General features: G+C 38.2%; 1 protein-coding gene and 1 long non-coding RNA gene across 8 annotated transcripts in view; both read right to left on the bottom strand.

Annotated features, from left to right (window-relative positions):
* Positions 1-27,051, bottom strand: part of GREB1L (GREB1 like retinoic acid receptor coactivator) — a 269,481-nt gene that overhangs the window by 178,338 nt on the left and 64,092 nt on the right. The gene's annotated exons all lie outside the window — the stretch shown is intronic.
* Positions 1-27,051, bottom strand: part of LOC144315539 (uncharacterized) — a 92,405-nt gene that overhangs the window by 1,883 nt on the left and 63,471 nt on the right. Inside the window, exon 2 of the long non-coding RNA XR_013381248.1 lies at positions 20,740-20,954. This is a non-coding gene — a long non-coding RNA (uncharacterized LOC144315539). The remainder of the gene's footprint in view (positions 1-20,739; positions 20,955-27,051) is intronic.

Below are 27,051 nucleotides of genomic sequence, written 5' to 3'. Positions count from 1 at the left end.
ATACATAGTAATGCCCCCTTCTAATAAACATCGGATTTCTGGGAAACCTCAACTACCTATCCTTGAACCAGTCAAGCACCTGGAAATAAGAGAAAAACAAGTTTCCACAATGCAATACAGAGAGAAATGTAACTATTTGTATTGTAAGTGCAGGCTCACCCTCAGGTATAAAACAAAATAGTGGTTTACCAGAAACATGACACACTGGTTCCAGGGAGAAGTGATAACTCACCTAAAGAGAAGAGACTCCACATCTACAAAAAGTAGACAGTAATAAATAGAGAGAGTGCGTGAGAGTGAGAGAGTGTGCTACTCAGGCTATTTAGAATAGAAGCAAATAACCCTACACTAAATATTTCAATAGTCACTGAAGACATCATGGTAATTCACTGAACCAGAATAGCAGATCATTATAATGAGGGCCCTGAGTCAGTTAATGTGCATTATTTAAAAGGCAGAGTACTCAGTAATGTATTTTAGGTAGACCTTTCAATAGAATTTTTTTTTTTTTTTTAAGTTTTGAGGCTTCGGTTACCTGGAAAATAAAGTTACAGGAAACAACTTTATTATTGTTATGCTTTATGCGATGTATTTTGTCTCTAACTTTGAAAGGTTTTTCTGAATATTCATTTGTTATGCTCAGAGAAGTTTCAAGGGATGTAAATATCCTGCATATTATCGCTATTCACAACTGGATTAAGTTAGACAATAGTTGAAGTTTTTATTTTATTTTAATTTTTAAAAAAGATTTTATTTATTTATTCATGAGAGACACAGAGAGAGGCAGAGAAACAGGCAGAGGGAGAAGCAGGCTTCCCGCGAGGAGCTCAATGCAGGATTCAATCTCAGAACCCTGGGATCACAACTTGAGCCACAGGCAGATGCTTAACCATGGAGCCACCCAGGTGCCAGAGTTGAAATTTTTAAAGGATACCTTTTCCGATTATATTTGCCTTGTTAAAAATTGTGTTTACCAATTCATTGTAAAGCTGTTGATGGTACTGCAGTGTCTCTTCTTCCATGTTACTATAACAAGCTTCCATTCCCGGGTGGCAATAAGTTATCACCTATCCTATCATCATGTGATTTTTAAAATCTAATGTACAAACTCAGATAGGTATTAAGGCCTCTGAAGAGATTTGCATGAGGAGAAGGGGTTGCTGGAAACAAAAATTCTTGATCCATTAGTTATTTGTCAAACATCACAATGTCACGGATGTAATCCAACAGTCCTGGAGGATGCTTAGAAAACAACAGAAGAAGATTTCAGATCCTCTGAAATCTTTAACTCTCTTTCTTTGAAAAAAAAATCTTCTGTCACAAGTCAGAAGGATAATGTCTCTTTTCACCCAATGAGAAAGCTGTTCTCACACGAGCATAATTAATCTTCTGACACCATGACAAAGAAATTCCTTAAAAGGATTTCTCCGATTTCCTCTCAAGACAGAAGACTGTCTTTATCCATCATCTGTCCTTCCTGATCCCTTCTTTTTGAATATCCACATCAGCAGAATTGTCCATCAGAAGAGACAGCAGGAGGGAAATCTCTGCATGATTGATAGGGCCCCAGTGCTCTGCAGGCTATTTAAGTGCAAGCATCTATTGTTGCAAACTTACTTTACAGCAGTTAAACAAATATAATAGTCGCCAATTCAACCATTGTGCAGCTTAGACTTGACAAAAACTAGTAAGTGAAGTTTGTTAATGACAAGGCACCAATTTAAACTTTGCAGATAAGTTGGCCTAGTGTCTATTTAGAAAAAAGAATATTCTCAGTCATGAAACAGTATAGGTATATTAGAAAGTATTATATACTATACTGTATGTAGATGGACATTCCCATTAAAAAACAAGAAAAGTCTGAAACATTTTTATCCTAACAGTTACTCGGTACTTCTTACCTACATCATGGTGATTTAGGAAAACAAAAAATAAACAAAATATTGCACTATGTTACCATCCAAAAGAATGAGGTATGTCAAAGGAGAAAGTGGTACCAACATTCTCTTAAAGTTTTTTTTCAGACTCATTGTAGTGAAGTTTTTTCAAAGAGAGATTTGAGGTATATTCAGGTACCCCCATCTATGAAGAAATGGAAGGCCATTTGAGATTTCTCCTGAGGATCTGCTACTTCCTTGGGCAGAACTAATGAACAAGAGCACTATAGGTTGGTTTCAAACGGAGGAGCAAAGCACACTGGGCAAAGGCCCAATCCACAGAAAATGTAAGCCTGGCTCTACTTTCAAAGCCATCTACACGAAATGGAAACAGATCTAGAAATCTCACTAAGCTGTGGTAAAAGCACACCCAGTATCAACAGTAGAGGTTACAGCATGCTCTGTGTTCTTTATAGATGCTGCCAAGAAAGGCCACTTGGGCCCAGACACTAGGACACACTGACACCATGTGTTCTGTTTGCACCACAATGACCTTGACTACTCAGTTCTGGACGCACCCTGTGAAAATATTTGTTTATCCTTCCAATCCCCAAACAGTGAGGCCAGCCCTCACAGGCCAGGGCCCCAACTCATTGGTGCTTCCCTTGGTATGGTTAGGACAGATTGTCACTGCCCGACCTACCATAGGGCTTCTTCACCACTGACCTGCCTTCTCCAGCCAAGGAGAACAACTGATGGCTGACCCACATGTTCTGTCTGCGATGAGCAACGTGGTTTTGGTTTTCCTTAAATTACAGAGTTAAATTCAAGATTGATTTTTATCCCTTTGAAGATTTAGGGGAAAGGAAATATATCCAGGACAAAGGCCTAGGAAAATCTGTGGTAATGAGGAACGCTAAGCAGTTTAAAAGTAGAATATATCACAGAGTTTGAATGTAGAGAAGCTGGCAATCAATTGAGAATGAGCTGGTAGTAAAAGTAACACAGGAGAGAGAGCCAGATGGGGAATTCAGACATACAGCTCAGAGGGGTCTCTGATGCGTTCCCTCAACAGTGGAGGACCCAGAAATCTCCCCAGGGCTTACATCACCAACAGTTCCACATTGTCGGTTAACAGTTCTTTTGTGAATGGCTTGTCTTCCCAACAGGATTGTGTGTGTGCTGGGGCAGAGGAGGGTGGGTGGAAAGAACCAATCCTCATTGTTTTTGTTGTCTATTATACATCCTATAGCACCTTGTTAAGATCAATAAACACTTTAGCTAGTTAGAATGGAAACTGAGTAACAGGCTATTAGTTCTGCCCAAGGCCAGGTGTGTAATATCTGGGAAGGGAACCTTGAGATTAAGTACAAGTTCAAGAGGAACACAGTCTTGCCTATAACGATCCTTAGAATTAAACTCTTGATAAGAAACACTCACCAGTGTATATGGGAAATCTCTGTACCTTCCTTTTAATTTTGCTATGAACTTAAAATTGCTCTAAAAAAATTCTTTAAAAAAAAAGCCAAAACAAAACAAAGCCTAATGGTGCTCATAAAAACTCAGGGAAAAACAAACATTTCATTCTTTTGCCCTTCAGAGATGTCTTTATAAGACAAGGATCAGTTGTAATGTGGTCCATTACAAATATTTAACACTAATTGTGTTCATAGAACTGACTTTGGATTAAGAGATACATTCACTGGATTCCAGCTCCCCTGTTTCAGTGGGTGCACATGATTCAGTTTCTCTTTGCTTCAGTTACTTCATCTGTAGACTAGTTATAATAATGGTGCCTATACATTACAGGGCATTGTAAGGATTAAATGTAAATCCTGGCATTTGGCAAGCACTCAGGATGTAATAACAGATGATTATTCATTTGTTGTTTACCCTTTTCCCCCCTCATTCACACATCTCTCTGAGTACTTCCAGCTATATTTCTGGGAGTTTATCTTGACATACACACAGACACACAGGCACACACACACACGATATAGCAGCCTTTGGTGCTAAAAAAGGAGTAGCCCAATAAATTGAGCTAAATGGATACTTCTGAATGACTGAGAGAAAAGAATGAGGAAATTAAGCAGAACAAGCAAAGAACAGGGCAAGCCAGGGTGACATGGGGGCTGGAAACAGACAATTTCTCAGAACACTATTTGAAGTATTGCAGGCTTGTATGTGCCACACTCTGCCTCATCCAGCTCAGCCTCACCATCTGGTATCCTGGTTACCTCCACACTGTCTTCAGATTGGGGTCTTATTGGGATACACAAAGCACAGTTTGTACTTGTTTTCATTTCCACCGAATTCAATGAATTCTTATTTTGTTCCTATAGTTGCCTAGCATTGCTACAGACACTGAGGATACATTTGTGAATAAGACTACCATCTAGGGACACCTGAGTGGCTCAGTCCGTTAAGCGTCTGCCTTCAGCTCACATCATGATCCCAGAGTCTTGGGATCAAGCCCCACATCAGGCTCCCTGCTCCAGTGGAGAGCCTGCTTCTCCCTCTCCCTCTGCCACTACTCATGCTTGTGCTCTCTTGCTCTCTCTCTGTCCAATAAATAAATAAAACCTTAAAAAAAAAAAAAGACTACCATCTAGAAGTTGACAGCTCAGAAGGCCTTCCATGACAGTGAGAGCACACATGGTGCAATAGAGAGCATATGGTATAATAAAGAACATACGTGGTGTAATAGAGAATATACATAGTGTAACAGAGAACATACGTGATGCAATAGCATACAGTGCAACAGTATTACATGGTGTAATAGAGAACATACATAGCATAATAGAGAACATATATGACATGATAGAGAGCATACATGGTGCAACAGAGAACGTACATAGTACAATAGAGAGCATACATAGTGCAACAGAGAACACACATGGTGTAACACAGAATACACATGGGGGTAATAGAGAACATACAAGAAGCCTGGATGGTAGTGGTGCTTGGGACTTCAAAGACGAGCAAGAGTTTGCATGTCTCAGTCCTAGAATGCATGAAGACAGAATGGCAGGAAGTTACATTAGAGAGTGAAGTGACATTAGAAAAGCAATCAGGCTTTAAAAAAAAATGTTTTTTAACAGATAAAAGTGAGTCATTAAAGATTGCAGGTAAGAGAGTAACATGATAGAATTTTTTTTCAAGAAGATAATTCATGGGGCCAAATGGAAGACAGTGGAATCAGAACAGGAAAAGGAGTCAAACCCCAGAGAGCTTAGAAGGGGATGATTAAAGTGGTCTGGCAAGAGACAAGGAGGAATTAACAAGGACAGTGGAGATGAGATATCATTTATTTGACTTATGCAGGTTCCCAAATTGGCAGGGTTTAGTGACCCACTGGACACGGGATATGAAGAGGGGAGGAAAAGCCTTCAATAAAGGGGATGTTTCTAGTTGGAGCACTTGAGTACATGTCATGCCATTAATTTGGATGGGGGTAGTAAAGGAAGTGCTGCCCTGTTACTATGTGTTTGAATTTGTAGAATCACATGCCTGAAGGCCTTTTGTTTACCCTATGTCACTTAACACCTAGACCCTCCAGGAGAGAATTTAAGAATAGATTGAAATCTTAGAAAAAATAATATTTTCAATTTGTTTTTAATAAGGTATTATTTTATTTCTACTTCCGTACCAAATGAATCCTATGGTGCCCACTATAAATTCTAATTGTTAACATCCGTCCCAGAAATGCAAAGTTTCATGATTTACTCCATAGCTGAATGGCTCAATGGGTTTTGTGGCTAGACCAGTCTTTAAGTATGAGACAGTGAGGTGAAAAAAGAAAAAAAGAAGAGCAGACATCTGCCAAAAGGCTACATGTGCCAAATGGGAAGTGAGAGCACATTTAGAGAGAGGAAAAAAAAAAAAAAAAAAAACAACAACAGCTGGTTAATACTTCTATTTTACTACTAGCAAAGTTTCTAAATGGGAAGAACTTGTTTAATGATCAGTTTCATATATTTGAAGTCCAGGTCAAAGAGCACACAAATCCTTTTTAGAAGGTAGTAGCCATCTTATCCTCCTATTACTGTTTTTTTTAGCATCTATTATATCAGATGAAAAGATGATTTGTATTAACGATTAACTACAGCTTACAAATGTAAGTGAAATTAATATAACATTTTAATGAAAAGTTATTTGGTTTATTCACTAAACTATATGATTACCCAGCAATTCACCTTCTTAAAAAAATTCTATTAAGTTTTTAATTTTTTTAAGTTTTTAATTTTAACTCCAGTATAGTTAACATTAGCTAACTAGCCAGTATAATATTAGTTTCAGGTGTTCAAGATAGTGATTCAACAATTCTATCCATCACTCAGTACTCATCAGGATAAGAATACTCTTTAGTTCCCATCCCCTATTCCTCCCACCCCATACCCAAAACCCATTCCCTCCCCCACCTCCCATCTGGTAGCCATCAGTTTGTTCTCTATAGTTAAGAGTCTGTTTCACTTTTATAAAAAGAATATAAAATTACTACTGAAAGTGAAGAAGGATTGTGGACAAGGTAGTTAGAGCTCAAGCAGTCAGCTTTCTTTTTTTTAAAATTTATTTATTTAAGTAATCTCCACACTCAATGTGGGGCTCAAACTCACCACCCAAGACCAACAGTCACATGCTCTTCCCACTGAGCCAGCCAGGTGCCCTAAGCAGTCCGCCTTCTTGGACCATGAAGCATCTTTAGGAAAGAAAGCTATACACAGAGGAGCAAAGACAGAAAGGGTCCAGGTCCCTCACATCACATGTCACCATCTCAGCCCTAGATTAGCGTATGCCAAAAATAGTTTCCTAGAGCAGAAAAGTGATGTAATTCCCCCTAGACACATTTTTGATTATAAGGGTTAAAACAAAAATATATTTTCTGGTTGATTTTTAGACAAAATTTGCCAGTTATATGAAATTTCCAGTTACCTGTTATTTTATCATATGAATAATGCCTTTCATATTTAATCAAGATATAACTTTCTGGGGCACCTGGGTGGCTAAGTGATTGAACATCTGCCTTTGGCTCAGGTCGTGATTCTGGGGTTCCGGGATCAAGTCCCACATCAGGCTCCCCATGGGGAGCCTGCTTCTCCCACTGCTTATGTCTCTGCTTCTTTCTCTGTGTCTCTCATGAATAAATAAATAAAATCTAAAAAAAAAAAAAAAGATATAACTTTCCTCTAGGAGCCACATGGTACTGAAGAAAAAGATATATCTGCATTCAACCTCCCATAAACCAAACCCTTATGCAGCTTTTACTATAATTCAAAATGATAGAATAATACAGTGCTTCTTCAGTGAGGTCCAATAAACATGAACTAAACATTTATGTGCTAGCATTCAGTCATTTCATTAAAAACTACTAGTAAGGGGTACATGGGTGGCTCAGTCAGTTAATTAAGTGTCTGCTTTCTTCTCAGGTCATGATCTCAGGGTCCTGGGATTGAGCCCCACATTGGGCTCCCTGCTCAGCAGGGAGTCTGCTTCTTTTTCTCCCTCTGCCCCTCTCCATCCCCTGCTCATGCTCTCTCTCTAATAAATACAATTTTAAAAGAAAAATATTGGTAGGAAGCCTAAGTATGTATATGCCCAAATTTTCCAACAATTCAAGTACAGTAACAACTGCTCACTCTAGGGGCCATTGACCCAGAATTCTCAACTACTGTAAACACAGTCCACTGTCTAAAAGTAAGGAGATAAGTATACAAACAACACAACAGACTGCACAAAGTTCACATTCTAAATGTATTTGCATTTCACTCAAGGGGAACTATCAGGCACTCACCCAAACTTGTTTACTTCCATTCTGACACAGTTTGAAGGAATGTGGATATATGATTCCCAGCTTTGACAGATTAAAAGGAGTGAGATGCCAGGGGAAAGGACAATGACATTATAAAACGAAGTAAAAATTTAAATTGACACTGACAGTGAAAACAGAAAAATAACTTCAAAAAGGAGACAAGAGAACTTAAAATATTCAACAATCTGGAGCCATTTAGTTCTAGTCTACAGCTTGACCCAAAACTAAAACACTGAAAATAACTGAAATAATCAGGATAAAATTATACTTAATAAACTATAAGTATTAAGTTATTATAGTTATTCTGTAAGTTATTATAGTTATTCTGTAAGTTATTATAGTTATACTTAATAAACTATAATAACCTTTTGAAAAACTTCTATAAAATTGTTCCTTTTTAAAATCTAAGCATTTCAAGGGTGCCTGGGTGGCTCAGTTGTTAAGTGTCTGCCTTCGGCTTGGGTCATGATCCCAAGATCTGGGAATCAAACCCCAAGTCAGGCTCCCTGCTCAGTGAGGAATTTGCTTCTCCCTCTGCCTCTGCCTCTGCCTCTCCCTCTGGCTCATGCTCTCTCCCTCTCTCTCTCTCTTTGTCAAATAAATAAATAAAATCTTTTTTTAATTAAAAAAATCTAAACATTTCAGAGAATAAATTCTAGAGGTCCCTTACAACTAAAAAATTCTGTACACTAAATCTCTGGAAAATTCAGGAGCTATTTCTTCCCCAATAATATATGAAATCACAAATATTTCTCTTACAATTACAATCTCCACAGCATCTTCACCAGGAGTAGATTCCTTCTCAAGAAACCACTTTCTGGATCCCTGGGTGGCGCAGCGGTTTAGCGCCTGCCTTTGGCCCAGAGTGCGATCCTGGAGACCCGGGATCGAATCCCACGTCGGGCTCCCGGTGCATGGAGCCTGCTTCTCCCTCTGCCTATGTCTCTGCCTCTCTCTCTCTCTCTCTGTGACTATCATAAAAAAAAAAAAACACTTTCTATGCTCATCCATGAGATGCAACTCCTCATCCATTAAAGTTTTGTCATGAGATTGCATCAATTCAGTTACATCTTCAGGGTCCTCTCCTAATTCCAGTTATCTTGCTGTTTCCACCATATCTGCAGTGACTGCCTCCATTGAAGTCTTGAATCCCTCCATGTTATCCATGAGGGTTGGAATCAACTTCTTTCAGACTCCTGTAATGTTGATATTTTGACTTATTCCCATGAATCATGAATATTCTTAATGGCATCTTGAATGGTGAATCCTTTCCAGAAGGTTTTCCACTGACTTTGCCCAGGTTCATCAGAGGAATCATTGTCTACCACAGCTATAGACAAAATAGATTTCTTAAATCATAAGACTTGAAAGTTGAAGTTACTCTTTAATCCACAGGCTACAGCATGGATGTTGAGTTAGCAGGCATGAAAACCACATTCAGGGACGCCTGGGTGGCTCAGTGGTTGAGCATCTGCCTTTGGCTCAGGGCATGATCCCAGGGTCCTAGGATCGAGTCCTGCATCAGGCTCCTTGCAGGGAGCCTGCTTCTACTCCCTCTGCCCATGTCTCTGCCTCTCTCTCTCTCTCTCTCTCTCTCTGTGTGTCTCTCATGAATAAATAAAATTTATATATATAAAAAAAGAAAACCACATTCATCTCATTGTACATCGCCATCAGAGCTCTTGGGTGACCAGGTATATCATCAATGAGCAGTGTGTTTTGAAAGGATTTTTTTCTTCTCAGCAGTAGGTCTCAACAGTGGCCTTAAAATAGCCAGTAAACCATGTTATAAAGCGATGTGCTATCATCTAGGCTCTGTTGTTCCATTTATAGAGCATAGGCAGAGTAGATTGAGCATAATTCTTAGGGGCTGTAGGATTTTCAGATGGCAAAGGAGCATTGGTTTCAACTTAAAGTCACCAGCTGCATTAGCTCCTAACAAGAGAGACAGCCTGCCTTTCAAAGTTTTGAAGCCAGGCATTGACTTCCCCTCTCTAGCTGTGAAAGGCCAAGATTGCATCTTCTTCCAACATAAGGCTGTTCCACCTATATTGAAAATCTGCTCTTCAGTTAGCCACCTTCATTCATTATTCTACTTAGATCTTTTGGATCACTTGCTGCTTCACCTTGCACTTTGATGTTATAGAGATGGCTTCTTTCCTTAAATTTCATGACTCAAGCTCTGTTAGCTTCAGACTTTTGCAGCTTCCACCTCTCTCAGCCTTCACAGAATTAAAGAGAGTTAGGGCCTTGCTCTGGATTAGGGTTTGGCTTAAGGGAATGTTGTGGCTCGTTTGATCTTCTATCCAGACCACTCAAACTTTCTCCATCTCAGCAAAAAGGCTGTTTCACTTTCTTATCACTGTGCATTCATTGGAGTAACACTTAATTTCTTTCAAGAACTTTTCCTTCACAGGGTGCCTGGGTGGCACAGTGAGATAAGTGTCTGATTCTTGGGACGCCTGGGTGGCTCTGCAGTTGAGCGTCTGCTTTTGGCCCAAGGCGTGATCCTGACGTTCTGGGATTGAGTCCCACATCAGGCTTCCTGTGAGGAACTTATGTCTCTGCCTTCTCTGTGTCTCTCATGAATAAATAAATAAAATCTTAAACAAAAAGTGTCTGACCCTTGATTTTGGTACAAGTCATGATCTCAGGGTCTTAAGATCAAGCCCCATGTCCGGCTCTGCGCTGGATATGGAGCCTGTGTAAGATCCTCTCTCCTTCTCCCTCTGCCCCTCCTTTCTCCCCATCTTGCTCGCACTCTAAGGGAAAAAAAAAAAAAAAAAAAGAACTTCACATTCATGACTTGGCTGTTTGGCACAAGAGGCCTAGCTTTTAGTCTATCTTGGCTTTCAACATGCCTTCCTCACTATTCATTTCCACTTTTTGATTTAAAATGAGACATGTGGCTCTTCCTTTCACTTGAACACTTGGAGACTACTGTAGAGTAATTATTAATTGGCCTAAGTTCAATATTGTTGTGTCTCAGGGGATAGTGAGGCCCAAGGAGAGGGAGAGAGATGGGGAAACAGCACATCAGTGGAGCAGTCAGATCACACACATTGATCAGTTAAGTTCATTGTTTTATATAGGCATAGTTCATCGTGCCTCAAAATAACTGCAAGAGTGACATCAAAGATCACTAATTATACTAGTCACACAACAAATATAATAATGATGAAAAAATTTAAAATATTCAAGACAGTATTTGTGAAGAGCAATAGAGTAAAGCACAATGAAACAAGATATGCCTGTATATGTAATGAAATGTAACTTTTTTCATATAATAGTTCTTCTTAGGGACAACCACTGTTACCAGTTTCTTGTTTATTCTTTTGAAGGAAGATGGAATAGAATTGTAATATAAATATACACATACATATATAAATGTATGTACTGACACAAAAGGTAGCCTACCACAAACTCCGTATCTCACATTTCTCATTTCACAATAAATCTTGGAGATCTTTACATATCAGAATACAGAAAGCTTCCATATTCTTTCTTTTATGGCTATATAGTATCCCCTGGTTGATTTAATATTCAGTTCAGGAGTAAAATATTCAATCTTTGGCTATTACCAAGAATGTCTACCATGATTAATTGTACATATATCCATCTCAAACTTGCACCTCAGGAAGATAAATTCCTATCAATGAATTGCTGTGTATATGGATTTAAAATTTCGATAGACGTTGTCAAATTGCGCTTCATAGAATTTAATTTCTACCAACAATGTATAAGCCTGTTTCACATATGTTTGCCCACAGAATCATAATTTTTATATTGATTATTTAATTGAAAATTGAATTGCAGGGGCACCTGGGTGGCTCAGTTGGATGAGCATCTGCCTTTGGCTTGGGTCATGATCCCAGGGTTCTGGGATGGAGCCCCTCACTCAGCCGGGAGCCTGCTGCTCCCTCTCCTTCTGCACCTCCTCTGCTCATGTTCTCCCTTGCTCTCTCTCAAATAAATAAATAAAATATTTTTTTAAAAGAAAATTGAGGGGCACCTGGATGGCTCAATGGTTGAACATCTATCTGCCTTTGGCTCAGGTCGTGGTCCCAGGGTCTTGGGATCGAATCCTGCATCAGGATCCCTATAGGAAGCCTGCTTCTCCCTCTGTCTATGTCTCTGCCTCTCTGTGTATCTCATGAATAAGTAAATAAAATCTTTAAAAAATTTTTTTAATTGAATTGCAAGAACAGCATTCTTTCATTGGAAACAGAAATGAAAAAAGAAAAAAAATTAAAAAAAAAAAAGAAACAGAAATGAAAAAACAAATTGGAAGAACAGCAGCTCCTGGAGTTTTAATTTAATTATTTTTCTTCATATGGATGAGGTTAGGGATCCTCTCAAGTTTAAGATCCATTTAACCTCCTTTCTATGAAATATCTGTTTGTATTATTCTTTAACCATTTTTTGTTGGTTGATGTAGAAACACCCTTCACAAAGTAAGGGAACCAGCCATTTTATCCATGATATGAGTTATAAATATTTCCAGTTTATCATTTGTCTTCAACTTTCAGCTATATTGTTAAAGCACTTTTTATTTCTATGTAGTTGAATTTATCAATCTTTTATTTCCAAATGAAAAAAGTCATTCCCAACTTAGATTAAGAAAAAAAATCCCACAGAAAAAAGAAAAAAAATCTCACGTTTACTGCTATATTTTTTATACTTTAATGTATAGTTCATTTGTAATTTATTTTGTTATAAGATATGAAACATGGACAATTTTGTTTTTCAATTGCATCTGATTAACTTAAGCCCATTTTCTGAATAATACATCTTTCTCTAATTTGAAAGGTCTCCTTTATTATACCCTAAATTTCAAAAGGTATTGGGGCTGTTATAATGACTTCAATGTTACATTTGTTAATATCTGAGAGACTGTTCTCTATACCACTACTGTTCTTATTTAGAAACTTCTTGAATTTCTTATTTAATTTTATATATGAACTTTAGAATCAGCTATTCTGGTTCAAAAAAAATCATTTTGTTATTTCTATTGATCTCATTAAATTTGTATATTAATTTAGGAAAAATGTATATATCTTACCATTTTGGAGCTTCTTATCCAGGAAGGACTAGTCTTCCTCTGTGGTCCTAAGTAGCATTTTAAAGTTTTCTTCACCTACATCAGGCCTTCTCAACCTCAGCAATAATGACACTGGATGATCAAAAATGTCTCTAGATTTTCCAGATGTCCCCTGGTAGACAAAATCAGCCTCAGGTGGGAACCACTGATCTAGATCATACTTCTCTCCGAATTTAATAACAAGGTTTGTTGTTTCTTTTCCCCCCTTTCTGCTAATCTGAATGGTATCTTTTCTTTTAGTATATCACCTAGTTAATTGTTTGTATGTGCAAATACTACTTATATTTACATATAATCACATATCCAGCCACTTTCTGAATTCTTTCACTGTTTAAAATAGCTTTTCAGTTGATTCTCATAAATTTATGAGGTAGATAATCACATTATCTGCAAAATGACAAGGTCACCTTCTCTTTTTAAATTAAAAAAATGTTAATCCCTTTCTCTTTTCTAACTGCATTTTCTAGCAGCCCACAATGGTGATAAATCAAGTTAGTAATAGTGAGCATCCTTATTTTGAATGCTTCTAATATTTCCCCATTTCTCATGATGCTGGTTTGGGGTTAGACACATGCAATACCACACAAAAAGGAATAGTGTATTATGCAAAGGAACTATCTACCTCTTGTTATTTTTTTTACAGAGTTTTAAATCAAGGGCAGATATTGAATTTATAAAGTACCTTTTTTGACATCTATAAAGATAATCATATGCTTTTTCATTAGTGCAAAAAATTATTTGAGCAATTCTAGAATTCTAAGAATAAACTTTACTTGGTAATAGTATATCATTATTTTAGCATGCTTCTGAATTATTTGTATTTGTCTATTTCGTGCTCTTTTTTTTTTCTTTTTTTTTCTTTTTTTTTTTTATGATAGGCACGCAGTGAGAGAAAGAGAGAGAGGCAGAGACACAGGCAGAGGGAGAAGCAGGCTCCACGCACCGGGAGCCTGACGTGGGATTCGATCTCGGGTCTCCAGGATCGCACCCTGGGCCAAAGGCAGGCGCCAAACCGCTGCACCACCCAGGGATCCCGTATTTTGTGCTCTTTTTTGCTGGATTTTGATACCACTGTCATGATAGCATCATAAAAGATTTTTAAACATTAGATTCCTAATCTCAAATAGTTTAAATAGAGCTGAAACTTTTATTTCTTAAAGATCAGTAGAATTGCCCCATGAAAACATCTGGGATTGGTGCTCTTTTGGAAAGTAACTCTTCAACAATTTTCTCTTTTTATTGTGATTGGAGAGTTTAGATTCTTTTGGTTTTTGAGGTCAGTTTTGATAATTATACTTGCCTATAGAGTTAACTATTCCATTCTCGTCTAAAACTTGTTTATCAATAGCATCTCTTAGGATTCTTTTAACCTGTTCTTTTTTATGTATGTTTATTCATTAGCATTTATTTTGTGATTTATGCTTTCTTCCTCTTTTTTGTACTCTATTATCTGAAGTTTTATTTCTTCCCCGCCAGAAAATCACGTTTCTGCATTGCTTTATTAGTATTGCCATTTTTATGTGTTTTATTAATTTATTTCTGTTTCTACTTTTGTTATACTTTGTTATGTTTCCCTTTGATTTATTTTGTTGCTCTTTTAACTTTGGCTGACTGCTCAATTCACTTATTTTTATTCTGTTTTGTTTAGTAATATAAAAATTTTAGACAATAAATGTTTCTCTGATGCTGCCTTAACTGTATCCAGGGCTCCAATGTTACAGTGGTTAAAAATCCAGGTTCTTAACTACGTGGATGTTGATCCTATTTACTTCACTTACAAGTTGTGAGATAGGAAGCAGTCACTCTTCCTTGCTGTGGCTCTATTATCTCATCTATAAAATGTGGATAACAACAGTTCCTTGAATGAATAGCTATCGTGAGGATTAAATGGATCAATACTTAGACCAATGCCTGACATACAGTAAGAGATTAAATGGTTCCTAAATGAATGAATTACACGATAGATATGTTTAATCTCAAGTTATATTTTATATTATGCTTTTATTGCTTCTTTCTTTTAAAAATAATATTTTAGGAACACTTGGGGGGCTCAGCATTTGAGCATCTGCCTTTGGCTCAGGTCGTGATCTCAGAGTACCGGGATCAAGTCCCACATCGGGCTCCCTGCATGGAGCCTGCTTCTCCCTCTGCCTGTGTCTCTGCCTCTCTCTCTGTGTTTCTCATGAGTAAACAAATAAAATCCTTTAAAAAAATAATAATCTTTTATGATGTGAGCTATATTTGCTTTCTGTGCAGGAGTACATTTCTTTTGGTAATTTTAAAGTGCTTTTTTGTGTATGGTAACTTATAAGTTTACAGATTACATTTAATCTTCTATTTTATTTATATGTTATCTACTGACTCCAAACTAAGTAACGATAAGTTTAGTATATGTCTGCATTTTTCTTCCCACCATTTACTCTTCCCCTTGATTTTATTTTAATATTTTTCAGAGTTTTTAGTTTTAAATATACTTACCTATTCTTGATTTATCAGCTTTAAATTATGTCTTTTAAAAAAGATTTTATTTATTTATTTGGGAGACAGAGTGGGGGGAGGGAAGGACAAAAGGAAAAGGAGAAGGACACTCCCTGCTTGAGCCCGACATGGACCTCAATCCCAGAAACCTGGGATCATGACCTGAGCCAAAGGCAGACACTTAACTGACTGAGCGACCCAGGCACCCCTAAATTATATCTTTTGACCACTGGCTATAAAAGATGAGGATGTCAATGTTCAATCATATACAGCATTCTTTCCCATTTTCTCTGAGCTTTTTAAGTATCATTATTAGTTTTTAAGATTTCTTTTCCCAAATAATTTAAAGTCTTATTTCCAAATTTAATGGATTCAATGTGCTCCTCCAGCTGATCCTGTTACAGTTTGTTTAATATTCACAAAAGACTCTTAGGAGCTATATTCTTGTGTTTGTACATGTTTAAAAATATGTCTATAACAACTCAGAAAGTAACAGATGTTGGTGAGGATGTGGAGAAAGGGGAACCCTCTTACACTGTTGGTGGGAAGGCAAACTGGTGTAGCCACTCTGGAAAACAGTATGGAGGTTTCTCAAAAAGTTAAAAATGGAGCTCTCCTATGACCCAGTAATTGCACTATTATCCTTAAGTCCCATGAAATAAACTCAATAGAATAAATAAATAAAATGATATTTATTTTACTATTACAAAATTATATAATGAGTTTGTGATTATTTTTTACATGTTATATAACTTGAGATAGGAGAATTTAAAAAATGTATTAGGAAAGAAGGTATCTATTTCAGCAAACTTACATCTAGATGCTAAGAAACAGTAATATGATCAATTTTTTAAAAGTTATGATTTTTTTTAAAGTAATAAGTGATGGTAACAATAATGGCAGTATAATTGCATTTCTTTTTTTTTTTTAAGATTTTATTTATTTATTCATGAGACACACAGAAAGAGAGAGGCAGAGACATAGGCAGAGGGAGAAGCAGGCTCCATGCAGGGAGCCCGATGAGGGACTTGATCCTGGGACCCTGGATCACATTCTGAGTTGAAGGCAGACGCTCAACTGTTGAGCCACCCAGGCATCCCAGTATAACTGTATTTCTATAGATAACCCCTTTTCAACAACTTAAAACAACTCTGGAAACATTACTTACTATCTTGCACAAGAGCCCAGTAGTAAGAGGTGGTTGTTAGTGCCAGTAAACATGGGAGAAAGCAAGCTCAGAAAGTCCCAAGAGCACAAAAGCCTGTGGATAAAGCAGGAAAAATAATCTCTGTGCTTGGTGTTCTACCCATTAATACTGGCTTCATCTCTTCGGCCACCATCAAAATGAGTCACTGCTATTTGGCAGAGACAAAAAGATTTGGGAGACAAATTTCAGCTATAATCTTAAGAGTGTTCTAGACATAATATTGCACTTTTTCTGATTTTCTATAATTTGAGCCAGATCTCTCTTCCATCACTTAGACAAAGACTGGAACAAAAGGAAATTGTTCACGCCCTAGTTTTGCTGATGCCTTCAATAAAACGTGCTAAAAGAGGTAGGTTTTTTGCTTGTCACAAATACATGTTTCCCTGGTTTATTGAAATAAGCAAAGTATAGATAGGAACTCACTCTATAGGGAATTCTGGGTTAAATCTGGTTTAAGTCACCTTAACACAGACGTATAAATATAATTTTTTTGGTGAAACTCTCACCAGACCCCCCAAAAAAATGAATTGCCGATGGTCCCCACCATCACCAATCACAACCACTTTTATTTCACTCTTTGTACTTATTAGATTTTGTTTGAATCTGTTCTCTAGCTGATCATTACAAGCTTTATGTGTTATCTTTCCTGTTATTTTGCAAATGTCCTGAAAGAGCACTTTTATTTCTGCTCTATCCCTAGCTCACATGTCATAGAATGGGGGATGGGAGGAATAGCAAAGCAGTACTGCTGTCTTCCTGCATCCCAAGTCCTCCTAATATGCTATTACCATGACTCCCCACATCTTATGATATAGCTATTATTATCTCCATTTTCCAAAAAAGGAAGTTGAGTTTTAGAGAAGGTGAAAGATTTCCCTAATTTTACACAGCTAGTAATAAGTCAGGAGGAGATCCAAGCCAAAGAAAGGCAATAAATGCTATTTTAAAGGTCAAAAAGAGAGGGAAAAATAGGCTTTTCCAGCCTCCTCAGAACTATGATAAAGAAAGCCAATTACTGCAGTACTCTATTGCGTTTATTAAGACTCTAGGTAGGTAAAAATGTTGGGAAGTGTTTTATTAGTCATTTTCTCTTGATTATCAATGCAACACATACTCTTTATAGGAAATATGGTGAGTAGAGAAAAAGTTCGAATACTTAAAAAAAAAATCACCCTACTCTCAGCACTGAGACAATTACACTGAACATTTCAGCATGTTTCTTTCTATTCTAATGCTTTTCTCTTCTAGTTCTTTTTGTATACATTTTCTCCACATAATTGAGATCAGTCTAAATATTCACTATTTAGACTTCTTTTAAAAAATTATAGTGAAAACATTTTTCATGTTATTAAAATCTTTTGTTAAATATTATAATGGGCAGCTCTACCCTTATACCAGGTTACGTGGGACCCAGTGTTTTCCAACAGCCCTGCTTAGGCCCTCCTCTCGCTATACCCCTTGACATGAGAATGGGGGTCCATGGAGAGGAGAATGTATCCACACAAAGTCTGTGTCATCCTTCCAGAACATTCTCGAGATACTCAGAATCCTGGAATTCCATGACCAAAAGGGCCTGTTGAGATCTCTTCTCCAGTCTTATCCCTTGAGGGCCAAGGGCATAGCACTGTGCACTCCAGGCCCAGGAGTAGCCAAGTGATCCAAGGGTATTGACGGACTTTGGAGGAGGGAATTGAGTGTCCTCACAAGCATGTGTAAGGCTCTTCTTGATGGAATAGAAACAAAGTTAGAAGGAGTAGGGGGCTGGCTCTCCCCATGCCATCATATTCCAGCATGGATTTCCAAAGAATCTGAGAATTCTAAATTTAAATCTGGCCTTCTAGGCCATTTAGAAGGTATATTTGTCAAAGTAGGAGGATGAAACATACTCTATGAGCCTGTAAGCTTGATTTAAAACTTTGAAATATTTAAATATGTTATAGAAGCCTCCATTTGACCTCTTGCCCTGGGCCCCCAAAATGTGGCAAGAAGCTGGTAGTGCATATATTTTTGCATGTGAATGTATCATAACATACCTAACCATTCTTTTAATACTGTACATTTAAATGGGTCCTATAAATTTTTAAGTGATATATGTCAAACATCTGTATATAAATATTTACCTTAATAGCTGATTACTTCTTATGGTATACTCTGAGAAGAAAAATTAGTGAGTCAAAGAGTATAGACTCTTAACAACCAACATCTTAAATTAATTGTTAGATTAATGGGGAATCTCACTGAATGCAACCTGTATCTCTCTATCCTCTATCTACACGCCAAATCCAATGACCTATATTAATGACTGCAGAGGCCATGTCTCCCCGCCTTTTTTTAGATTTGTTTTTAATTTGACACACACAGAGAGAGACAGAGAGAGCACAAGTAGGCAGAGAGGCAGGCAGAAAGAGGAAGAAGCAGGGAACTTGACACGCAGGGCTCGATCCCAGGACCTTGGGATCATGACCTGAGCTGAAGGTAGATACTCCACTAACTGAGCCACCCAGGTGCCCCAGGCCATGTCTCCTTTTAATGACTTTTACATAAGGTCATTTTGTTTCAAGATAGAAAGCTGACCCACAAGTGTCTCTTTTTTTAAATTGAGGTATAAATGACATATAACATTATATTAGTTTTAGGTGTACAATATAATGGGCATTCAATATTTGTATATATTGCAAAATGATTACCACATTAGGTCTAGTTAAAATCCTCCAAGTATTTTTTTATATGCTTTTAAAAATCCATTAACTTTTAATCCCCTAAGATCAGGAATAGGAAAACCATGGCCCTTGGGCCAATTCTAGGCTACTACATATTTTTGTAAATAAAGTTTTACTGGAACATAGCCATGTTCATTCATTTCCATATTGTGTACATCTGCTTTCAGACTACAATGGGAGTGCTGAGTAATTTCAGCAGAGACCAACATATGGTTGACCCACAACTCCTGAAATATTTACTATCTGGCCTTTTAGAGCAAAAGTTTGCCAATTTTGATCTAAAATTATCACAGGATACAAACCATAAAATAGGAAGTTAGATACTGAGTAGTCATAAATTTACAATATATTCCCCTCCATTTCACAAATCAGATGCCCTGGCCTCACCAGGTTTGCTGTGGTATTCCTGTGGACATGTGATGAAGCAGCTCATATTTCCTCTGCTTATCAGGTGCCTACTATGTGTCAAGCAGACCTTGTACCAGATGCTGAGAGCTCACAGAAGAAAAATTAATCATTTTTGTCCTCAAGGGATTGATAAATGTGCCTACTATATGTCAAGGAGTTCTTTTGCCAGGTTTATAGAAGAGTAATTCATTGTTTTGGGCCTCAAAGAGCTTACTGGTTTTCTGAATGTGTATCCAAGTTTTCACAAAGTAAATAGGATCATTCCAATCTTCCTATACCATCTCCTGTCACGTCTGAAATTCTAAAAATGGATTGTGTAAAAAGCAAGTATTATAAAGAGACTGTGGCAGAGAGTAGAAGCACCTTTACTAAAGCAGCTTGGAGACTGAACCACAATAATTAGGCTGTCTTGGTGAAAAAATCACTGATGGCAGATGTAGAAAGAGCAGGCAAAACAAATAATTCCTACATATCAAGTAATCCCTTCTGCAGAAATTTCCTTGATGTTTCTGCTTTAGCCAGTCAGGGAAAAGAATTGCCCACTTTTTGACACCAAGAATATAGCAAGAGATGGGTAAATGGGTCTTTGTTTACTTAAAAATTAAAATTCCTATTTATGGGATCCCTGGGTGGCGCAGCGGTTTGGCGCCTGCCTTTGGCCCAGGGCGCGATCCTGGAGACCCGGGATCGAATCCCACATCGGGCTCCCGGTGCATGGAGCCTGTTCCTCCCTCTGCCTGTGTCTCTGCCGCGCGCTCTCTCTCTCTGTGACTATCATAAATAAATAAAAAATTTAAAAAAAAATAAAATAAAATAAAAATAAAATTCCTATTTATGAGAAAAAGCCCACATGTGTGTAGTGAGGAAAGTAAGAAATAAGTCATTACTATTGTTTTACTCTCCATAAAGATGGGACAATAACAGAGTAACTGGCTTTGGGAGAGGACATAAACCTGAGCCAACTATTTCAGAGGATTCTATGAAATGAGGTTTGAATCCAAGTTTGAGAGTAGTTTTTTTTTTTTTTTTGAGTTTTAGTGGGAAGATAAAGGGAGAAAAAATATTTACAACTTAGATATTTTCTCACTTACTCTTGGCACAATTAATCTGTTACAAAATTACATTAGAAAACTACAAACCAAAAGCAAATGTCTTGATTGCTCTGTTGTCCTGGATCATCACTGGTATGGCTATCCTATATCACTGGGGTGAAAGAGAAGATTCTTTGTGGATTTGTGCTCCTCCTCTGCCTCTTATGAGCTGAGCAACCTTGTGTAAATTTATCCATTTCTCAGAGCCGCAACTTCTGCAAAATGTTGATAATACAACATACTTTGCTGGGTTCTTTCATGGACTAAAGGAGGTAACATAAGAACATAAGTCAGATCATAACACAGTTATGGGCATTTAGTTAGTGCTAAATAAAATATATTTTTGTAGTTGTCTATATAATTTACAATATATGTTAAAGCCCCCAAAACAGTTTCTCAGAGCTGATGGGCTAGATACTTGTTTCAGGGACTCGGCTTGGCAATTATCTGCCTGGCTCCTACTTTTCTTTCAGTCACTAAAATTCTACTAATAGAGATGTCTTCTTTTGGCTATTTAAATCTTCTCTCCCACTGAGTTGCCAGCAAAAATGGATATGCCTCCACATGCTTGCCATCTTAACATATTATTAGCTGAGCCCTTTCCTAGGATTAGTAGTATCTAGCTGAGCATAATGCCTTTAGAATAAAGTTCCCATGTTGAGTAGCATATATGCCTGGAGAAGGGAAAGAAATATTTAGCAGGCAGATGGGTGGGTACCACTTTGAGCATAATTTATCATTTTGCTGAGGATTATCTCCAATGGCTCACTTGCAGAAATATGCTCATGTGCAAAGGAGAGTAACTATCTGCAGAAGGAGAGACTAGTCCTGCCTGTTCATGCCAATTCAAAACTATTAGAATGACTTGTTCTGACCTACTTAAAATAAACAAAGTCTATGCAACTATTAACTATTTGTATTGCCCATTTCTATTATAAAAACAGTTCTCAGAATATCTCTGAGTATCTGCCAAGGACTTTGTTTTGCTTATTTTTGCTCTTGTGAGAGAAGTCAGAGAGAACTAATGTTTGCATTGCTGGTTGGCTTTTCTAAAGGGTCTTGATTATTCCATTCTTTTCAAGGGCTTCAAATTTCCCTTCTGTCTTGTCCTTGCCTGACCAAGGAAATCAATTATAGTGCTTCGGTCCCTCACCAAACATCAGAGCAGTTTGTCTCCACTTCTTCACCCTCCATTCCTTGTAAACATTACTTATATATTCAACAATTTATGGAATTGTTTTTTCAGAGTTTGACAATACAGGCCCACCCTCTACTTACCAAACCCTTATTTTCATCTTTATCCTCTACAACAATCGGTCTCTAACAAGATATATCCTATGCAAGACAATACTTGGGGTACTTGTATTAATGTTTTAATCATAATCTTAAAATTTGTATTATGTGTACTTTTAACAATGTGTATAACATATCAAGAGTGGATAATAATTACTCAAGCTCTTATTAATATTATTTTTAATCAATAAAATTTGGGGGCTCACTCTTGTAGGGTAGTAGTGTTCAAAGAATGATATAAGCACTTCTGGGGTATCCATGATCCTTTCTGAGTATCTGCAAGATCAAAACTGTTTTATAGTAATACTAAGATGGAATTTATATTTTTTACTCATTCTCTCCTGTACACAGTAGAGATTTCCAGAGGCAACCTGAAAAGTGATATTGCAACAGATTGATGCAGGAGCAGATATGAGAACCAAGTTGTTCTCTATTTGTAAAAAATGTAAAACGATATTCCTGTCATTAAATTTGTTTTGAAAGAGTTGTTTTTCATAAAATTATATTATTTATATATTTTCAATATTTTTTTAAAATTTATTTATTCATAGACACATATACACACACAGAGGCAGAGGGAGCAGCAGGCTCCATGCAGGGAGCCTGACGTGGGACTCGATCCCAGATCTCCGGGATCACACCCTAGACTGAAGGCAGCGCTAAACTGCTGAGCCACCAGAGCTGCCCTATATTATTTATATTAACATGTAATAAATGATTACTGTCATTTTCAAATGAAATAAGTAGTTTTTATATTTTAAAAGATTTTATTTATTCACTTGAAGCAGAGAGATACCAAGAGAGAGAACATGAGGAGGAGGGGCAGAGGGAGAGGGAAAAGTAGGCTCCCTGCTCAGCAGGGAGCCTGACATGAGTCTTGATCCCAGGACCCCAGGATCATGACCCAAGCCGAAGGCAGACGCTCAACCATCTGAGCCACCCACGTGCCCCTGAAATAAGTAGTTTTAAATCTTAATTTTTGAGGGTTGATAGAAGGAAGTGGGTGAAGGATGGGCTAAATGGGTGATGGATATTAAGGAGGACACTTCTCCTCCTGAAACCAATATTGCACTGTATGTTAGCTAACTAGAATTTAAATAAAAATTAAAAATAATCCTAGTTTTAGATATCATTAGAGTAAATATCAATAGATATACAGTGGTGTGTTAGAGCTGGCTCCTGCTTGTTTTCAGAGAGCTGTCCATAGCCTGAAATAGTCCATGCTGGTAGTTTATACTACAGAAATTGGCAAACCCACAAATTAGGGCTTTTGTTTTGGAGAACTGCTTTACCAGCACACCACCGAATATAACTCACTTAAAAATTCTTTGGGGGGATCCCTGGATGGCTCAGCCGTTAAGCATCTGCCTTCAGCCCAGGGCATGGTCCTGGAGTCCTGGGATGAAGTCTCACATCAGGCTCCCTGCATGGAGCCTGCTTCTCTCTCTGCCTAGGTCTCTGCCTCTCTCTGTGTGTCTCTCATGAATAAATAAATAAAATCTTAAAAAAAAATTCTTTGGGATCTTCAGTAATGTTTAGAGTTCCTAAGACCAGAAAAATTGGGAACCTCTGCTCTACAGCATTTAACACTGTTAACTGCTACATTCTTGATACTCCTTCCACACCTCCACCTCTCTCTTCATACCCTAACTCTGCCTACCTTTGGCTTAGCTAACACAGCACAGCACAGAACTTCTTTCTACTTACCTAATTCTTATTCTTTACTCCTCCCATCTTCCCTGCAGCCTGATAGAACTAGTGATTCTCATAATTTGATCTATGAAAGTTCTGTCTGCCAAAATAGAGTGCTTCTCAAAGTGCATCTGAGTTACTTGGGTGCTTTTCAAAAACTGTCCTGGGACAATTGTACCATCCCAAATTTACCCGAATTACTTGTAATTTGGTACTTGTAATTTGGTACTCTCTCCTCTGGACGGGGTAGAGCTTTTTAATATCCAGTGGTGATTCCCATGATGATCCTAAATTTGAGAAGTCTCTAATCCACTGTTAGGGGATCTCATCCATTTCCACATCTTTAAACACCTCTTCTTTGTTTTTCTATTCTCAGTTGCTCTCTTTTGCTTCAGACATACAGTTTTAAATCCTCCGATGACATCTCCCTAGACTGTCTTGTCACCACTTCAAGTTCAACTTGCCCTGGACAACTTCCCAAGGTAATCTGTTACTCATTCTCTTCTCCTTAGCTGATGACACAAGAGTTATCTCAGTTACTCAGAGTTGGGCTACTGAAATGATCTCTACTTTTCACATCTTCTCCATTGCTCCCATGTGTAACTAGGTGCCCAGAACCTATACCTTCCAACTCTGAAACATCACTTAGATGTTTATCTCTCCTGTCCATTTCCCACCTAGTTCTGGCCTTCCTACTTCTGCCCTAGATAATTATATCGCCTTTCTCTTTTGTTAAGAACTTCAAGGTCTTAGTGATTTGAAAACCAATACCATATAGTGCCCTTATGACTTTGAATGTCACCTGCTGGTAGGTAAGTATTCTATAACACTTCTGGAAAGTTCTTTTGGAGACTGATGTGTGGTCATTCATCATTCATTCCATCATTGGGTACAGGTGGAGAGCTGTTTCCAGCACAGAAATTAGATGAAGAAGCAAGGCTTTGGTATGTGAGAGAGCCTGAGTCTCTGCTGCTAGGCAGGCAGAGCAGAGATACTGAGAAATCATCCCAAAGATATGATACCAATGCTACATGCTTCTTGCTAGAGTTAAAATAGTTTTAGCTATAAAGGACAGATTGATAACAGAAACTGTTATCAGTTTCTCCCACTGATAACAATGGTAGAAAAAAGTTACCTGTAGGGCCAGTGAAAAGGGAAGAGGTTTGAAAGAAAAAGGAATAGGCAAAGTGTGCTGTATATCTCCTTTCTGTTCCTTTCATCCCATCTATACACATCTCTGCCCTGCTCTATGCTGGGGGGCTGACCTGTATGTACCACATCCACTGAGGTTATCTGTGCTCTGATTTCTGGTAGGGTTGACTTAAGGGAGCCCCGAAAGGAGGGAGATTATAAAGAAGGGAAAGAGTGAAGTCAGAGTATTTTCCTACCAGCCAATCTCCTACCACTGCCTGAAACCTCCATTGAAGGTTGCAGCTCCTGCCAGGCAGTCCTATCCTCAGTCCTCCATGGTGCTGGGTTCTAGGAGTGGGCCCATCCCTTAGCATCTTGGGTCTAGAAGCGGTAGGAACACACCTTTGTGACCAGCCTGGAGGTCCTGTATTACCCCTGCGCTGCTCTACATCTTGTCTATATCTTCACAACTAGTCACTTTATGAACTCAAATCATTCCAATTTGATCATGGCATGTGTTTCCTGCTGGGACTCTGAATAATACACCTGGCTACAAAGGAGAAGGAGAAGGAGAAGGAGAAGGAGGAGGAGGAGGAGGAGGAGGAGGAGGAGGAGAAGGAGGAGAAGAAGAAGAGAATTATTATTATCGTTTAGTGGAACCTAAATGGAGGAAAGGAAGAGGGAGAGGAGAATTAATAACTGATTTTCCTCCACAAAGCTGCCCTTTGCCTACCTGGGCCACATCCCAGGTCCACTCCCAGCATGGGTTACCTTTTCTCCTTCCACATCTCTTTATCCTCTTTCCTCATTACTTTACCTACCATCTTCTCTCCCCTCTATATCATCCCTTTTAATGCACTAACTTAAGCAACTTCTTCCTCCTGGATAGTTTATCCAACTCTGTCCATTCTGAAATAAATATGGGGCTTAATCTTTCAACACAAGGCACCACATGGCTTTCTGGGCTCTACCTCAAATAAACTTCCTTTTTTTAAAAAAAGATTTTATTTATTCATTTTGGAGAGAGAGCAAGAGAGAGAGAGGGAGAAGCAGACTCCCCCCCTAAACAGGGAGGCTGAATCGGGGCTCAATCCCAATACCCTGGGATTATGATCTGAGCTGAAGGCAGACGCTTAACCAACTGAGCCACCCAGATGACCTTCAAATAAACTTCCTGATGATGGGGCCCTCCACAACTTCTGTCTTGTCCACAGGAGACCAATACTGCCTTCAGACTCAGGGCTTCTTGGAAGATACTCCTCTTTGCAGCTTCCCCTACGTTCTCTCACCCACCCTCCCGCTCCCAGGTATCACCCTTCTCTGTCCGTCATTTGTAAGCCAACATATTCGGACAGGGAACCCCTGGTCTAGATTTGCTCCGTCTATGGTGACCTCTAGGTATTGTGTCACTGTTTAAATCAAAATTAAATTGGAAATTCAGTGCCTCAGTTGCATGAGTCACATATTTAGTAGCTACAAAAAGTAATGAGTACTGTGTAGAGCATTTCCATCATCACAGAAAGTTCTATTGAACAGATTGGGGCCTATATTTGCATTTCTCAACCTTTGAACTATGAATATTTTGGGCCAGATAAGTCTTCATTGTTGGGGCTGTCCTCTACATTGTAGGCTGTTTAGCAGCATCCCTGGTCTCTACCCACTGATGCCAGTAGCACTCTCCCAGTTGTGACAACCAAAAATGTCTCCGGGGCTCCTGGGTGGCTCAGTTAATTAAGTGTCTGCATTTGGCTCAGGTTACGATCCTGGGGTCCTGGGATGAGCCCCACATGCATTGCATAGGACTCTGCTCAGCGGGGAGCCTGTTTCTCCCTCCCACCTCTGCCTGCTTGTGCGCACTCTCTTTCTCTATCAAAAAATAAATAAATAAAATCTTTTAAAAACAAACATCTCCAGACATTCCTAGACTCTGGTTTATATGAAACCATTCAATTATTGATTGTGTTTTGCTCGCCCACAGAGAAGGAGCAAGAGAAGTCAAGTAAAAAAAAAAAAAAGAGTTGAGACACACTTGGAACAGGAGATAAAGAAAGGAGGCCAGAAAGTAAAAGGTTTCCACAAAACCCTTGCACAGTGGATCACAACTTTTTCCTAACAAGTCCTAGTTCTTTAGTAAGGTGCAATGAGTTTCCTTCGTGGCCCCTATGGCACTTGGAGCACTCAAACTAGGTCATTATAATGTACAAAGCCCCTGCCCCATTCCTGGAAATATCAAGGAGAATAGTA

Source organism: Canis aureus, chromosome 6, assembly GCF_053574225.1.
Source record: "Canis aureus isolate CA01 chromosome 6, VMU_Caureus_v.1.0, whole genome shotgun sequence".
In the NCBI taxonomy this organism is placed as follows: domain Eukaryota; kingdom Metazoa; phylum Chordata; class Mammalia; order Carnivora; family Canidae; genus Canis; species Canis aureus.
Note: the sequence above shows the minus strand (reverse complement) of the source record. Positions and strands in the feature narration are given on the sequence as shown.